Source organism: Saimiri boliviensis, chromosome 6, assembly GCF_048565385.1.
Source record: "Saimiri boliviensis isolate mSaiBol1 chromosome 6, mSaiBol1.pri, whole genome shotgun sequence".
Lineage (NCBI taxonomy): Eukaryota > Metazoa > Chordata > Mammalia > Primates > Cebidae > Saimiri > Saimiri boliviensis.
Window position 1 is genome coordinate 102,469,757 of NC_133454.1, and position 16,078 is coordinate 102,485,834.

General features: G+C 49.7%; 1 protein-coding gene across 1 annotated transcript in view; it reads right to left on the minus strand.

The window, feature by feature from the left end:
- ABTB2 (ankyrin repeat and BTB domain containing 2) overlaps positions 1 to 16,078 on the minus strand; it is a 212,861-nt gene that overhangs the window by 26,871 nt on the left and 169,912 nt on the right. The window lies entirely within an intron of this gene.

Genomic DNA, 16,078 nt, shown 5'->3' on the forward strand with positions numbered 1-16,078 from the left:
GGCCTTTCTCCTCTGCCCACCGACCTCCCCGGCCTGGGATCTATGGGAAGGTAAAATGAGAAGAAATTCATGGACTTTCTTAGGAACGTGCCTCCCATGGGCTACCGTTTCCTTCCTGGTAATGCCATGGAGTCTGCTGGGCAGGCTGACATGAGCTGGACATGCACGTCTGGCCATTCTGGAAAACCCCTCTAAAAACTCCCATCTGCAACAGCATGGCTGTCAGAACTCCAGGGTGAAAGAGCCTGAAGGAGCAAGACTGAGAATGACCAGCATGTGTGCTGTCCTCAAGGTCCCAAAGAGGTTCTTCTTTCCTGCTTGTTGCCTTTCCCACCATAGGCTGAGCTTGGCCGTTCCATGCCCAAATGCAGATATCTGCAGGGCCAGAACCAGGAGATTGGGTCGAGGCTGAAAAAGCTCCCTTTGTTCAGCCTTTCTGCTGCTGGATTTTTCCTTAGCTGGATCTGATAACTCGGAATAGTGGTTTTCTATTTTTTCCCCTGGTTTCAGGACCCTATACATACCCTTAAAAATTGGTTGGGCATGGCGGCTCACACTTGGAATTCCAGCACTTTGGAAGGCTAAGGCGGGCAGATCACTTGAGGTCAGGAGTTTGAGACCAGCCTGACCAATGTGACAAAACCCCATCTCTACTAAAAATGCAAAAATTGGCTGGATGTAGTGGGGCACACCTGTAGTCCCAGCTACTCAGGAGGCTGAGACATGAGAATTGCTTGAACCCAGGAGGTAGAGGTTGTAGTGAGCAGAGATTACACCACTACACCCCAGCCTGGGTGACAGAGCGAAACTCCATCTCAAAAAAAAAAAAAAAAAAAAAAAAAAAAAAAAAATTACTGAGGACCTCAAAGAGCTTTTGTTTATGTGTGTTATTCTATAGATATTGGCTGTCTCAGAAACTAAAACTGAGAAAAGATTAAACACATAAACATACACACTCATGTCCCTTTTGCCAGAGTGATGACATCATGATGTCACACAGCTTCTGGAAAAGTGCCCTGGATACTTGTGAGAAAACAAGAATAAAAAGACAAATAACTTCTTGTTATGAAAATAGTTTTGGCCCCGTGGACTCCTGGCAAGAGTCTCTGGGACTTCAGGGGTCCCCGGACCACACTTTGAGGAATGCTGCTGTGGAAGACCACAGCTCATCACTAGGACAACACTGCTTGGGGCTGGCAGGCAGCACTGGCACAGGGCTGGCATTCCGCCCCTGGTGGCACACAGTCTGGTGCATCCTAGAGTAGTGTATGGCTCACATGCATGCTCCTGGCCCAGGGATACGAGGGTTCTAGAACCCTTCCCTGTGGCACCCTTACTGGGAGAAAGTTCTAGTTTCTTTGACACAACTGGACTGTCTCTGTAACCTTGGGCAGATCATCCTCCTCTGTGGGCCATATTTTCTTAAAGAAAAAACGGCCAAAGTTCATGGTTTTTAACTCCTTTCGTTGTGAGAGCCCTTTTGCTTTTATTTCACAGACTCCATGTGACAATAGCTGTACCTACTGCATGCTGACCAAGAGCATGGACAAGAGCATGGACTCCCGAGGGAGGTGGCCTGGGCTGGAATCCAGTGTATTCCCAATGAGTTCAGCTGTGTGGTTCTATGCAAGTTACTTCCCCTCTCCCAGTCTCAGTTGTTCCATCAGCAAAATGGGTATAAACAATAGGACCACCTCACAAAACAGCTGGAAGTATGTATGTAAAATACTTAGCACAGTGTTTGGAACATGGTAACTTCTCCATAAATGTTAACTATTATTACTAGTTTAGTGTCTGTTAACAGAAAATACACAATAGCAAAAAGGGCTACAGGAATCTGGTTCTATTACATGCCTCAGCTCCAGCCTTCTGAAAGTCCAGCCAACTCTTTGCCCTCCCCCGACAGCAAGTATAAACATGTAAAGCCTGCAAAGCCTGCCAGCAGGCTGCCCACCACCCACTCCATCCCAGCTCATAAAACAGAGAAAACAAATGCAACCACTATGTCGAGTGTGAGCTGGAAACCTTCTGGCAGTGCAGCCTCTTGGCCTTGGCAGTGAAAAAACTCACACAGGGGAAGGGGCAACAGCAAAGAACAGAGACTCAGAGGCCTTGGGTCATGAACATGTGTGGTGGGGAAGGTGGGTGGGCAGAGAATTACTTCAAGGGATCAGCAATCTCTGATCTGCCCCCAAGTGCTGCAAACAGCCCAAAGGCCTAACCTGAATACCATCACATACACACATGCAGACAAATCCCAGAGAGCGACAAAGCCGCTTAAAAGTGTCACTAGCATGTGTCTTTGCATGCATTAAGGGGAGCACGTGAAATAGACCAATGCAAATGGGTCTTTTTAAACAAGGAGCATGGAAACTCCCTGACCAACTCCTCTCATTGCTAGAGGAGGAAAAGGAAACCCAGCGCGGCTCAGTGCCTCACTCAGGGACACACGGCCAGTTCAGCTGCAATAGGGATGCTAGACCCAGGTGCCGTAACCGTCTCTCTCATCTGTCTTAAGTTAATCACGCAGGTGAGCCTGGCTGTTCAGTCCAATGGCACCAGGACTCAGAAAGCTATTTTCGCCCTTAAAAAAATGGCCGGGCACAGTGGCTCATGCCAGTAATCCCAGCACTTTGGGAGGTGAGTGGATCATGAGGTCAGGAGATCGAGACCATCTGGGCTAACATGGTGAAACCTTGCCTCTACTAAAAATATAAAAAATTAGCCGGGTGTGGTGGTGAGCATCTGTAATCCCAGCTACTCAGGAGGCTGAGATAGGAGAATCACTTGAACCCGAGAGGTGGAGGTTGCAGTGAGCCAAGATCACGCCACTGCACTCCAGCCTGGATGACAGAGCAAGACTGCATCCAAAAAAACAAAATTAAATTAAATTAATTTTTTTTTAAATGAAAGAGAATAAACTTCTCAAGGACTTTTTGTTGTTGTTGTTTTGTTTTTCGAGACGGAGTCTCGCTCTGTCACCAGGCTGGAGGGCAGTGGCACAATCTTGGCTCACTGCAACCTCCACCTCCGGGGTTCAAGTTTTTCTCCTACCTCAGCCTCCTGAGTAGCTGGGATTATAGACATGCACCACCACCCACGGCTAATTTTTGTATTTTTAGTAGAGACGGGGTTTCACCATGTTGGCCAGGATAGTCTTGATCTCTTGACCTCATGATCCGCCCACCTCGGCTTCCCAAAGTGCTGGAATTACAGGCATGAGCCACCACGCCTGGCTAAGGCCTTGGTTTTAAGAGGTCCCTGAAGCCTGGGAAAAATTAAATAAATAAACCTTGTTGCACTCAGCAAGCATATGATTTATTGGGATGACAGTCCTATAAGCGGTGTCTTAACAACATGAACAGGAAACCTCTCCAGTTTCCAGCTGAAAGCAGGCTCTGTTCTTCCCTGGGGTGGGCAGGAGCCTCAGAGTGAGTCAGGATGGCAGACGGAGCATAGGCCTAAAACCAGAGGCGACATGACCCAAGCCCCAGGCACAAGCCTCGGGTCTCTGTTCCCATCCTGGCAGGCCAAGCGTATGAGGCCAGCAGGTTTGTGCCCTTTTCCACCCCCACAGGAGGAGCTAGACACGAGGACTCAGGCAGGCCCTGGACACACTCACCAGCTAAGAAGGGCCTCGAGACCAAGCCCAAGCTTAGCTCTGGGAAAGACAGTGGGGATGTGAGCACACAACGCTCTGGAGCGCAGGTCCGGCTCCCAGGGCTGGGAGGTCCTAAGAGATCTCCTCATTGCCCTTTAAGCCGTGCCCCGCCCCGCCTGTAGTCATCCTGGGAGTCCAGGAAAGGACTGGCCAGAAATGACGATCAAGGGAGAGGGTGGCTCCAGTGGTTCCCATCTTCAGCCCTAAATTCTTCCACTAACTTTGCCCCACCTTCAGTGGGAGTCAGAACCAAGCACTGGGGTTGAATGGGGGCATTTCCCCCTGCACTCAGCCCTTTCATGGATGGGGCCGTGAGACATACTGCTCCCACACCGTCCCTGTCCTGTCTGGGCGTGGGCTGGGGGTGCCAAGTGGCACCATCAGGAACTTGCAAAGATGCCAAGCTTTTCCTAAGCAAGTGACAGCTCCACGAACAGACTTCTTTGGGAAGGTCAGGGCTGGCTCTGCAGTGCTGGCAATGAGACCCTCACCATCACTTCCCCGAGATGTCCACACAGCCACCACCGCCTAAAACCAAGCCAGAACATCCAGGCAGGATAAAACCAACACTGCCCCACTAAATCAGATTCCACTCTGCACAAAGGAAGCATTTCTAGCCCGGCTCACATCTTGGACTCATTCTTTTTCTCGAATTGCTGGGTAAATCGGAATGGTTTGGTGTGGCTTGGAGGCAGCGTTGGGCATCGTTCCCTCTTCAGCCCCCCAGCCTCATCTCCAGCAGCCGAGCTCCCTCAGAACCACAGCTGACCCCACTGCAGAATCGCCACTTATGCCCAGGTGACTTCTACTTGAGGTGGGGCCTTGGGCTCTCTCTGGGGGAAAATACACTTTTCCTATTAAAACTCATCTGGTACAGATTAGAGGCACTAGATGAAGCTTACCCAGATACACATAGGGATACAAATTTAGAGCCAACCAAGTCATGACTAGCTCTGGGTGATTTCTCTAGTCTCCTCCCAGGGGTCGCCCTTCAGGTCTCCATGGGAGCCCAAGGGTTCCTGTTAGCAGTGGGATGGGAGGTCCACTGTGTGACAATCAGGGCCTCCAGGAATAACAGAAAAGTGCAAATAACTGACATTTCCGGAGCGTTTATGAAGCAGCTGCCGCAGTGCCCTGAACATCCAGTGACTCATCTCCTCCGCAGAGCCGCCTGATGTAGCAGGTGCTATTATTATTCCTGTTTTACACATGGGGAAACTGAGGGCCAGAGAAGTGAGGTCACTTGCCCCATGTCATGCACCTGCCAAGGAACCGAGCTGGGATATGAACCTGGGGAGTGTCCCTGAGTCTAAGCTTCTGAAGAGAACACTCTGCAGTCACTCATTCCTCACCTGGCACTGGCCTATCTCCTGCATCTTAGAGATGATGAGTGTTAGGCACAACATAATTTGTCATGCAAACTGGATGACATTTTTCCCCCTTCTAGTCAGGGCCTCGCTCTGTCGCCCAGGCTGGAATGCAGTGGCACAATCACGGCTCACTGTAGCCTCAACCTCCTTAGCTCAAATGATTCTCCTGCCTCATCCTCCCAAGTAGCTGGGACTACAGGTGTGTGCTACCAGACCCAGATAATTTTAGTGTTTCTTTGTAAAGCAGGGTTTCACCATGTTGCCCAGGCTGGTCCTGTCCTCCTGGACTCAAGCCATCTGCCTACCTTGGTGTTCTAAAGTGCTGGGATGGCAGGAGTGAGCAACTGTGCCCAGCTGGATGACTTTTGAGAGGGAAAAAGGCAGCTAGTGCCAGCACTGGGACTACCCGGGGTAAACCAGAACTGGGCTGGGCAAATTGGAACATATGGTCACCGTACTGGCCTCGGCTAGAGAGACTGCCCACGGTGGCCTGCTGCTGGGCTCGTGCTGCCTGCAGGCAGGGGGAGGTGCTCCTGCTCACCCACTCTGAAGCAGGTCTCCTCTGCCCTCCAGCACTCAGCCCTAGCTTAGTGTCGGTGCAGCACTCGCCCAGTTTGTAATTACTTGGTTGATATGGTTTTGTACGGTCTCTCCTCTGGACTGTAACTTCTCTGAAGGCAGAGACGTTTTTGCTTACTTATGTTTCCTCATCTCTCAGTGCAGAAACCTATGTTAGAAACTCCATTTTTAAATGTATAAACAAAAGGTGCATTTCTCACTTTCGGAGGCAAAGTCCTCCAGCTGCTAACATGGTTTCAGGGGCTGCTCTTACTCCAGGAGTGTTTTGTTTTATTTTATTAGTTTTATTTTATTTATTTATTTATTTTTGAGATGGAGTCTCACTCTGTTGCCCAGGCTGGAGTGCAGTGGTGCGATCTCAGCTCATTGCAACCTCCACCTCCCAGGTTCAAGTGATTCTCCTGCCTCAGCCTCCCCAGTAGCTGGGACTATAGGCGGCCGCCACCACAGCCCGATAATTTTTGTATTTTAGTAGAGACCGGGTTTCACCATGTTGGCCAGGATGGTCTTGATCTCTTGACCTTGTGATCCACCCACCTCAGCCTCCCAAAGTGCTGGAATTACAGGTGTGAGCCACCATGCCCGGGCCTTATTTTATTTTTATAAGAAAACAAAAACAAAAGACAGTGGGGGCTCCATCTGTTGCCCAGGCTGGAGTGCAGTGGCATGATCACGCGACACCACAGCCTCAACCTGCTTGCTGGGCTTCAGCGATCGTCCCATGTGAGCCACCATGCCTGGTAACTTTTAAAAAGTATTTTTTTGTAGAGACAAGGTCTCACTATGTTGCGCAGGCTGGTCTCGAGCTCCTGAGCTCAAGAGATCTTCTGCCTCAGCCTCCCAAAATGCTGGGATTACAGGCATGAGCCGCTGCACCCAGCCTCCAGAACTGTTCATGAAGGGCTCCATAGCACTCTCACAAATGGGGGAGCTGCTTCATCTTTCATTTCTAGAAGCTTCAGTTGGCCTGGGTTTTGCAAACAGTTCTTTTCAGGAAAAAAAAAAAAAAAAAAAAAAAAAAAGGAAATAATTCCCCAGTAAAAAGATAGCCATTTCACAGGAGAGTGTTCCAAATGCAACAACTTCCTAGGGGAAGCCCAGGGCCAAGGCGGCTTCTGGGAAGGCAGCTAGATGTAGGGATGGAGCTGTCACCAGGAAAAGGAAAAGGCCACTGTGGTTCTGCAGATGTCACCATGCCTGGGCCTCGATGGAGGGGACACAGCCATCTGTCCTTGGGAACTGGGCCTGGTTCCAAGGCAGCATCTCATGTGGGTGAGTTGCTAGAGATTCCAGTGGAGACTGCGCGTGGGCCTCCACCCCTCCATGCTTTCCCACGCAGCAGGGAGGGCTCCTAGCCCGGCAAGGGCCAGGCCGCCTGCCCTGTTTCTCAGGCCAGAACTCCCCAGCACAAGGGCAGGCAGCTGGTCCTGCAGGCCCGGGCCTCAGTGCTTCCCACACCCCGAGTGGCAGGTGTGAAAGTGGCATATCTGCACCTTGCCAGCAAGCAGCTCCCGGCCCTACCGGCCATGCCCCATCCACGGGGCTCACTGCAGCCATGTGCCAGGGACCAGCTTTCTTCTCCCGTGTGCAGTGTTTGTGGTGGCTCACCAGAGACCACGAGCTTTTACACCACATGGAAGCCAGACAGACAAGGACCTTCAACCTGCTCAAACATACCTCCCTCCTGAGGGCACCTGCCACCACCCATTGGCCTCTCCCAAGAAGGCAGACCTGGGAGGACCCTGAGGTTTATCCCATCTGCTGGGCTGCAGGCCAGGGATGGGGGACTTTCGTTTAGGTCCTTGGGATGGGTAATCCTGTTTGGATTCAGCTAAGTGTAATCACACAGCACTCACTTTCCCCAACTCTCAGAGTTTAAGGCAGAAAGATGACCCATTCAGACTGTCAGGTGAAGAGTTTCTAGAAACTTCTAGGAAGAAACAGAGGCATGAGAGCTCTTGAACCCTGATATGAGGGTGAAATTCTTGACTGGCAAGCAGTGTTTTGACCTGTGCTGTTGATGGGATGGGGGTCATGGAGGGGTGGTGCACTCCAGCCCAGCCCAGCCAGAGAGAAAGAAAGAGATGGTGCCAGCTCCGAGGATGGGGCCTGACTCTGCTTTGTGCATCCACATCCCAAGGGCAGCTGCAGGGAAGACTGGCACTGGCTTTCGAGCAGCAAAGTCACCTTGCCAAGATGCGCTGAGCGTCTGCTGCGTGCAGGTGGGCGTGAGGCCATGTTACATACGTGGCCTCTGAAACAGCCACCCTGCAAGGGAGGTGTACTTATTAGTCCGCATTTTACAAATGCACAAACAGACTTTGAGAGGCTAGGACACATGTCCAAGGTGACACAGCTAGCCAGTGGTGATCAGTCTGGCTCTAAAACAAACCAAACGATTCTAAGTGGTCACTGGAGACTGGGATGGGACGGCGGGGAGAGGTGGGTCAACAGGTATGAAGTTACAGTTAGACTGGAAAAATAAGTCCTGGTATTCCCTTACACAGCACGATGACTATAGTTAATAACAGTGTGTTTCAAGACAGCTAGAAAAGAGGATCTTGAAAGTTACCACCACTAAGCAGCGATGGAAGTTTGACATGCTAAGGACGCTGATTTGATCATTATATAACGTGTATATGTATTTAACCATCACACTGTACCGCATAAACATATACAATTATTATGTGTCAATTATAAACAACAACAAAGAACTCCAGATCACCCTAGGGGTCTTTCAGGATACCAAATTGCAGGCATAAAATGCTCTGAGCCCTGGTGGGTATCCAAAATGGGCCTCATTTAACAAGTCCTCTGATGTGGCCTTCCTGTCTACCTTATCTTCTTTGATTTTTCTATTTTGTGATATGGAATGTTGCCAGGGTGTTGCTCTGCCACCCAGGCTGAGTGCAGTGGTGAGATCATATAGCTCACAGCAGTCTCCAACTCCTGGGCTCAAGCCATTCTCCCATTCAGCCTCCTGAGTAGCTAGGACTACAGGCGTGCACCACCATGCCCAGCTGAGTTTTATTATTTTTGTAGAGATGGGGTCTCACTATTTTGCCCAGGCTTGTCTTGAACTCCTAGCCTAAAGTGATCCTCCCACCTCCGCCTCCCAAAGTGCTGGGATTACAGATGTGAGCCTCTTATCTTTATCACTCACCTGGCTCCCAGCTACTGTCAGGGCTGAGTTAAGACGGAATTAAAAGCAGGGGCTGAAGGAGGAAGGCATGTATGAGAAGGAGAGAAAACACGCATTTTGAGATTTTTTTTCTGAATTAAATTAAAGCTCTGCTGAAGAGAAGATAAGATTTTTAAAGTCACTAATGTTTTTGGAAAGCTGGAAGGAGGTGCGATGCAGAAAGGCTTGCTGTGGGGCCCCTGGCACTGCTCTGCCCTAACTCCAGCTTTTGCTCTCACAGCTTCATCAGACCCTGAGCTCAGCCAGGAACAGGAGGCTGGGCCCCAGTGCCTCAAGGGGCATACCCTAGGTCCCTTGAGAGTCCTTTCCCCGCAAATCTGCAAATATTAAAGCAGCGAAAGTGGGGAGGGGCAAGTCACAGACAGCTGTCGGGCAGCTGGTCTTGTAAGAGGACAGAAATCCCAAGAGCTGCCTGGCAGGCAAGTGAGAGCAAGCCAGGAACCAGCCCGGATCGGCTCCAGAGACTGCCCAGCCCCTGTCCTCCCCTCATCCTGAGGGTCTGAATGCTCTCCAGTTTCGCCTCAGAAGCAGGCTTCTTTAAGAAAGCAAAATCAATTCCCTTTAGAGTTGGGAATTCCCTGCCTTGAGAATCCTGGCAAGACCGCAGACAAAGGGGATTGTTGCTGCCCATGTTACAAAAACACTCCAAATGAATGAAGCTCCCCGGGCCGGCCGGCAGTTCCGTCTTCTTTTCTGTGAGGGCCGGGGGTCCAACAATAGGACAGGAAGTCCCAGGCAACCGCCAGCCCTGGGGGGCGCTTGTCAGAGGCTGCGCCAGGATTCTGTCCTGTCTCCATCCCTGTTATGTGGCACTGACACTTCCTGCCCCGAATCCCTGGCTCGCTCCTTCTCGGATGCTGAGCAGACACCCACCCTCAGGCTGGCCTCCCAAAGCCGGCCAGTGCAAGCCTGCTGAGAAAGGCCCCACGTAGCTGAGAGCAAGCTGGCCACTCTGCTCTGGGAAAAGGAGGTGCTGAGTGAGATCCCCGGCTCTGGGACCTCACCCTCTCCCTCCTGGGAGGGGAAGGGATTTACCACTCTGAGCAATGTGAATTCACTGTATTATCACTATTATTATTTGAGACAGTTTCACTCTTGTCGCCCAGGCTGGCGTGCAATGGCGCCATCTCGGCTTATTGCAACTTCTGCCTCTCAAGTTCAAGCAATTCTCTTACCTCAGCCTCCCAAGTAGCTGGGATTACAGGCGCCTGCCACCACGCCCAGCTAATTTTTGTATTTTTAGTAGATATGGGGTTTCACCATGTTGGCCAGGCTGGTTTCAAACTCCTGACCTCAGGTGATCCACCTGCCTCGGCCTCCCAAAGTGCTGGGATTACAGGTGTGAGCCGCTGTGCCTGGCCCACTGCATTATTATTAACACAACTGACCTCCATGCCTGAGCTCAGATCTGTCTTTTACCAGCTGTGATGGTGCGCATGCCTCAGACCCCCTCAGGGCCTCAGTCTGCTTGCTATAAATGGGAGTGTCATGGCTTCCCCCAAGAGCTACTGTAAGGACCTGTTAGAGAGCTGTGTGCTAAACATGCTCTGTAAACTGTAAAGCTTTGTCTAGACACTTCCAGACCATGTAAAGTTGGATCAGGTCTCTCCCAAGCTTGACCTTCAGCAACCACAGTCGCTCACAGGCACTTTGGCTAAACCAGCAGGCGTGGAGCCAGGGACACCACCAGGCTTAAAGAGTGATAATAGTCAGCTTTGTCTTTGGTCCTGCAGGTAAATGAAATCCAGTTTTTTTTTTTCTTTTTTTTGAGACTGAGCCTCACTCGTTCGCCCAAGCTGGAGTGAAATGGCAAGGTCTCAGCTCACTGCAATCTCCGCCTCCCAGGTTCAACTGATTCTCCCACCTCAGCTTCCTGAGTAGCCGGGATTACAGGGGTGTGCCACCATGCCGGGCTAATTTTTTATACTTTTAGTAGAGACGGGGTTTCACCACGTTGGTCAGGCTATTCTCTAACTCCTGATCTCGTGATCCACCTGTCTCAGCTTCCCAAAGTGCTGGGATTATAGGCATGAGCCACCACACCTGGCCATGAAATCCAGTTTGTAGGGTTCTTTGAAATCCTTGGGTGGTAGGTTGTGATAAGGCTAAACTGTCCAAAATGGGCCTCATTGAACAAGTCCTCTGTGATGTCATCTTCCTGTCCACCTTATCTTCTTTGCTCTGTGTGTGTGTGTGTGTGTGTGTGTGTGTGTGTGTGTGTGTATGTGTGTGTGTGTGATGGGGTGTTGCTCTATCGCTCAGGCTGCGTGCAGTGGTGAGATCATAGCGCATAGCAGTCTGGAACTCCTGGGCTCAAGCAATTCTCCCACTCAGCCTCTTGAGTAGCTAGGACTACAGGCGTGCACCACCACACCCAGCTAATTTTTATTTTTATTTTTGTAGAGATGGGGTCTCACTATTTTGCCCAGGCTTGTCTTGAACTCCTAAAGTGATCCTCCCACCTCAGCTTCCCAAAGTACTAGGATTACAGGTGTGAGCCTCTCATCTTTATCACTCAACTCTGGCTCCCAGCTACTGTCAGGGCTGAGTTAAGATGGAAATAAGAGCAGGGACTGAAGGAGAAAGGGATGTATGAGAAGGAGAGAAAACACGCATTTTGAGAAGATATGATTTGTTTTTGTTTTTTTTTTTTTGAGATGGAGTTTCGCTCTTGTCCAGGCTCAAGTGCAATGGCGTGATTCTGGCTCAGTGCAAATTCCACCTCCCGGGTTCAAGTGATTCTCCTGCCTCAGCCTCCTGAGTAGCTGGGATTATAGGTGTGTGCCATCATGTCCAGCTAATTTTGTATTTTTAGTAGCGACTGAGTCTCTCCATGTTGGTCAGGCTAGTCTTGAACTCCTGACCTCAGGCGATCCGCCTGCTTCGGCCTCCCAGAGTGCTGGGATTACAGGCGTGAGCCACCGCACCCAGCTGAGAAGATACGATTTTTAAAGTCACTGATGCTTTTGGATTGTTTGTTCATTGAACAAAACTTGGTCCCTTTAGTCATTACACAGGTTTATAGTAACAGTGGTTTATACTGATAACGGCGGCTGCCATACATAAACACCTGATTCTCTGCCACATCCTTAACAGCTACCGTATTTGACCCTCACAAAACCTTCTGGAAGTACTTCAAGTCATTTTCTATTTCAAGCTAGGGAAATTGAGACTTGGCAAATCACATAACTTGCCCAAAGTCACACAGCTAGCAAATGGCAGAGTAGGGACCCCATATCACGGCCTTTTTAACTCCAAAGAACCCAACTAGTAGGCTCTACTGCCTGTTTCATTAACTTAACAAAATATTTAACCACCTACTATATATGCTTGGGACTGTGCTTGAAGACACGGCAGGAACAGGGCAGATAGAGGGCACTTATATTCCGGAGGGGTGGGGAGGGAACAGACATGAGCAAGGTGACTTCAGACAGAGGCAGGTGCTCCGAAGGAAATAAAATAAGGTACAGTGAGGGGGGCTCCTGGGGGTGGAGGGGGAGCTCCCCGTGTGCACCCTAGACTGTAAACAAGTCATTTCAGAGGTGAGTGGATATGCCAGCCTGGGGAATATATGGAAACAAGTACTTAATTCACTCAATAGCTATTCTTATTTTCATTTACTTCCATTTTGGGTAAACAGATGGAAATTTAATGCACAAAAAGGGGGAGAGGAAAAGAGAGAAAAGAGCTTAACATTGCAAATCTTGAAACGGTATTTAAGGAACTCAGAAGTCAGTAGCATAAAGCCACCACTGCCATCATCTCTATTATTTGATAAGAAAACACTTTCGCAAGCTGAGCAAAAGATTAACGAGCCCACTTCTTTAGACTGAACGCACAGCCTATTTGTGGGCGCACCGTCTTTATGTAAAGTGCTGTCTGAGGGAAACAGCCTCCCTTCCGCATCTGGAAGGGAACAAAGAGGCACCTCAGTGTGGCACCTCACTCGTGTCAGGGGCATTTCCCCAGAACCTGGGAGCCACCCTAGGAAGCAGGCACGGCTCAGATGTCCACCTTACGCAGGAGGAAACGGAGATTCTGAGAGGTAAGGTGATTTGCTTGGATTATCGAGCCAGAAGAAAAGAGCTGGGGTTTGATCCTCATCCCATAGCCACTCGGAGGATGTACTTCTTTCTCTACTGGGAAACCATGACCTATAGCTTGATCTTGAAGCATTTGCCTAGACAAATAATGATCAGTGATGACTTAAAAAACCAAGTGCTGGTCTGAGTGCAGTGGTTTTCTCAACAAGTTGATCACAACCAGTTAGAGATTTCCTTGTTCCTTCTCCACTCCCAGTGTTTCACCTGACTAGCAAAAGAAAAAACAAACATGCACACACATACACACACACACACACACACACACACACACACACTACAAATGCTTTGCACTGTGGCTCACGCCTGTAATCCCAGCACTTTGGGAGGCTGAGGTGGGCAGATCCCTTGGCCCCAGGAATTCAAGACCAGTCTGGGTGACATGGCAAAACCCCATTTCTACAAAAAATAAAAAAATTAGCCAGGCATGGTGGAGTGAGCCTATAGTCCCAGCTACTCAGGAGGCTGAGGTGGGACAATTGCCTGAGCCCAGAAGGTCGACACTACAGTGAGCCATGATCACACCACTGCATCCCAGCCTGGGTGACAGTGAGACCCTGTCTCAACAACCACCACCACCACCCAACTAATTTTTATGTTTTTAAAGTGTAGATCCATTTCTGTTATAAAATATGGGCTCTAAAACAACGAAAGTCCTTCTGTGACTTTTGCTGCTTGTGCCATTCACCTCTCCCAGTCTTCTATGGCTGTCCTTTAAGGTTCAGTTAAAAATGCCACGTCTGCTCCGACAGGTCCCCCAACTACTCCAGCCGTCTCAGAATACGCTTCAATGTGATGCCGCTGCTGCTGCTTCTTACCATGTACCAGGCACTAGGCTAAGTGCCTTATGTGTATTAACTCAATTGATCCCCACAACACCCCTATGAGGTTGGCACTATTAATCCCCTATTAAGAAGAGACGGTGCTGGGCTCAGTGGCTCATGCCTGTAATCCCAGCACTTTGGGAGGCCTAGGAAGGTGGATCACTTGAGGTCAGGAGTTCGAGACCAGCCTGGCCAACATGGCTAAACCCCATCTCTACTAAAAATACAAAAATTAGCCAGGCATGGCGGCACATGCCTATAATCCCAGCTACTTGGGAGGCTGAGGCAGGAGAACAGCTTAAACTCAGGAGGTGGAGGCTGCAGTGAGTCAAGATTGTATCACTACACTCCCACCTGAGTGACAGAGTGAGACACCATCTGTGCCCCTCACCACCCAAAAAAAGAAGACGCTGAGATGCAGAGGCTAAATGACATGCCCGAGGCCACCCAGCTCGAGAGTGGCAGGGCTGGGATTGGAATCTGGGCAGGCTTCAGAGCCTGAGGGATGACCTCATGCACCATCATGCAGCTGAGCTTCATCCTGCGTTGTCTGGTGGGTTTTGCTCATTTGTTTACTTCCATCTTGCTTTTGCCTCCCTCGTCAGGCTGGAGACTCGATCACATAAGCCACTCTTTATCATTCTCCTAGAGCCCTTCTCCACGGTTCACAGGAGTCCAGGGAGAAATAGGAGCTAGTAAGTCAAGCACTTAAGACAGTATCTGCCTTTGAATGTGTGCTCTATAATGCTCGCTGTAGCTAGCAGTAGTGGTAGTGCCAGTAGTAGCAGTGATCTTGGTAATTGTATTATTATGATTAGTCACAGTGGCAGTGGTTAATTAGTAGTAATATCATCAGTAGTAGCGTTGGTAATTGTATTGGTAGTAGTATTACCGACCCGGATATCACTTGAGAATCACATTTTAGGAAATGTCATGCTACCTCAATGAAGACAGCCTGCTCTGAGTGTCAAACATGTTGTCTAAATGTGTTTATGGCCATTATAATGGGGAGGAGACACCATTTAATAAGCACTTTTAATGTGCCTGGCATTTAGCTAAGTGCTTTACTGTATTATCTCATTTAATCATAGGAGCCATATTACTATCTTTACCCTTTTACCAATAAGGAAACTGAGGCCCAGGAAGATGAGCTGACATGGTCATACTCCTAAAAGGTAGTCAAGATAACACCTCCGGGATGACCCAAGAGGCTCACTGCACCCTCCTCCCCTTGGTTGCCATCAGAAGCCCCAGGTGGCAAGATGGCATGCACCTATAATCCCAGTTACTCGGGAGGCCGAGGTGGCAGGATCACTTGTGCCCAGGAATTCAAGGCTGCAGTGAGCCATGATTGTGCCACTGCATTCATTCCAGCCTGGGTGACAGAGTGAGCCAGTCTCTTAAAGACAAAAAAGCCCCAGGTCTCCATTTCCAACCAAGTGGCTGGAACCGAGAGCACTGACACTTTTGTTGGCTCCAGCAATTTGAAATTCTGTCCAGCCTGGCATGGAACAGGGAAACCAAGAACCAGGCTGGACACACACTTATCTTCTGCCAGGATCTCACCCGGACAAAGGCGTCAACCTCTGAGCAGGTCCTGGTAGCCCTAGCAAAAAGAGCTCTATGGGAACTGGAGAGCAAGATTAGTGTTACGTCAGCACCCTGGTCTCATCTCTCCTTAATCTGTCTGGGGGTGCAGGACCACAAAGCAAACTTCTCCAGGGCAGACCTTTAATAGGAGCATCAAGCATCAAGACAAGCAGCATGGGAGGGGCTTCCTGGACCCTCTGCTGCCCTCATTCTCAGAAGGGTTTAGGCCCCAAGGAGGGAAGTACGGGAAGAAGGACGATAAAACCTGGCCAATCACAAATAGCTGGACCATTTCGGGCAGGCCACAGCCACAAGCTCAGTCCTGTGTGTCTTGGCCCACAAGGTCCATCCATTTCTATGCTCCATCCTGCACCACGCTGCCCGTGTTCTCTTGCTCTGCTCCTCCCCGTCACCCTCTCTCCTGGGTGCCTTGCTTCCTCTAGCAACTTGGTCTCTGTATATGCTGCTACCCTGCCCGACACAAACCACTGTGTTGATCATCATAAGAGCAGACACTCAGTGCATCCTCGACCCTGTTCTAAAAGTATGTCAGGCACAGTCGCTCATGGCTATAATCCCAGCACTTTGGGAGGCCAAGGCAGGAGGATCACTTGGGCCCAGGAGTTTGAGACCAGCCTGGGCAACATGGCAAGACCCTATTTCTAAAAAAAGAAAAAAAAATTTTTTTTCTAAAAAAAGAAAAAAAAATTTTTTTTTTCTAAAAAAAGAAAAAATTTTTTCACTGCAACCTC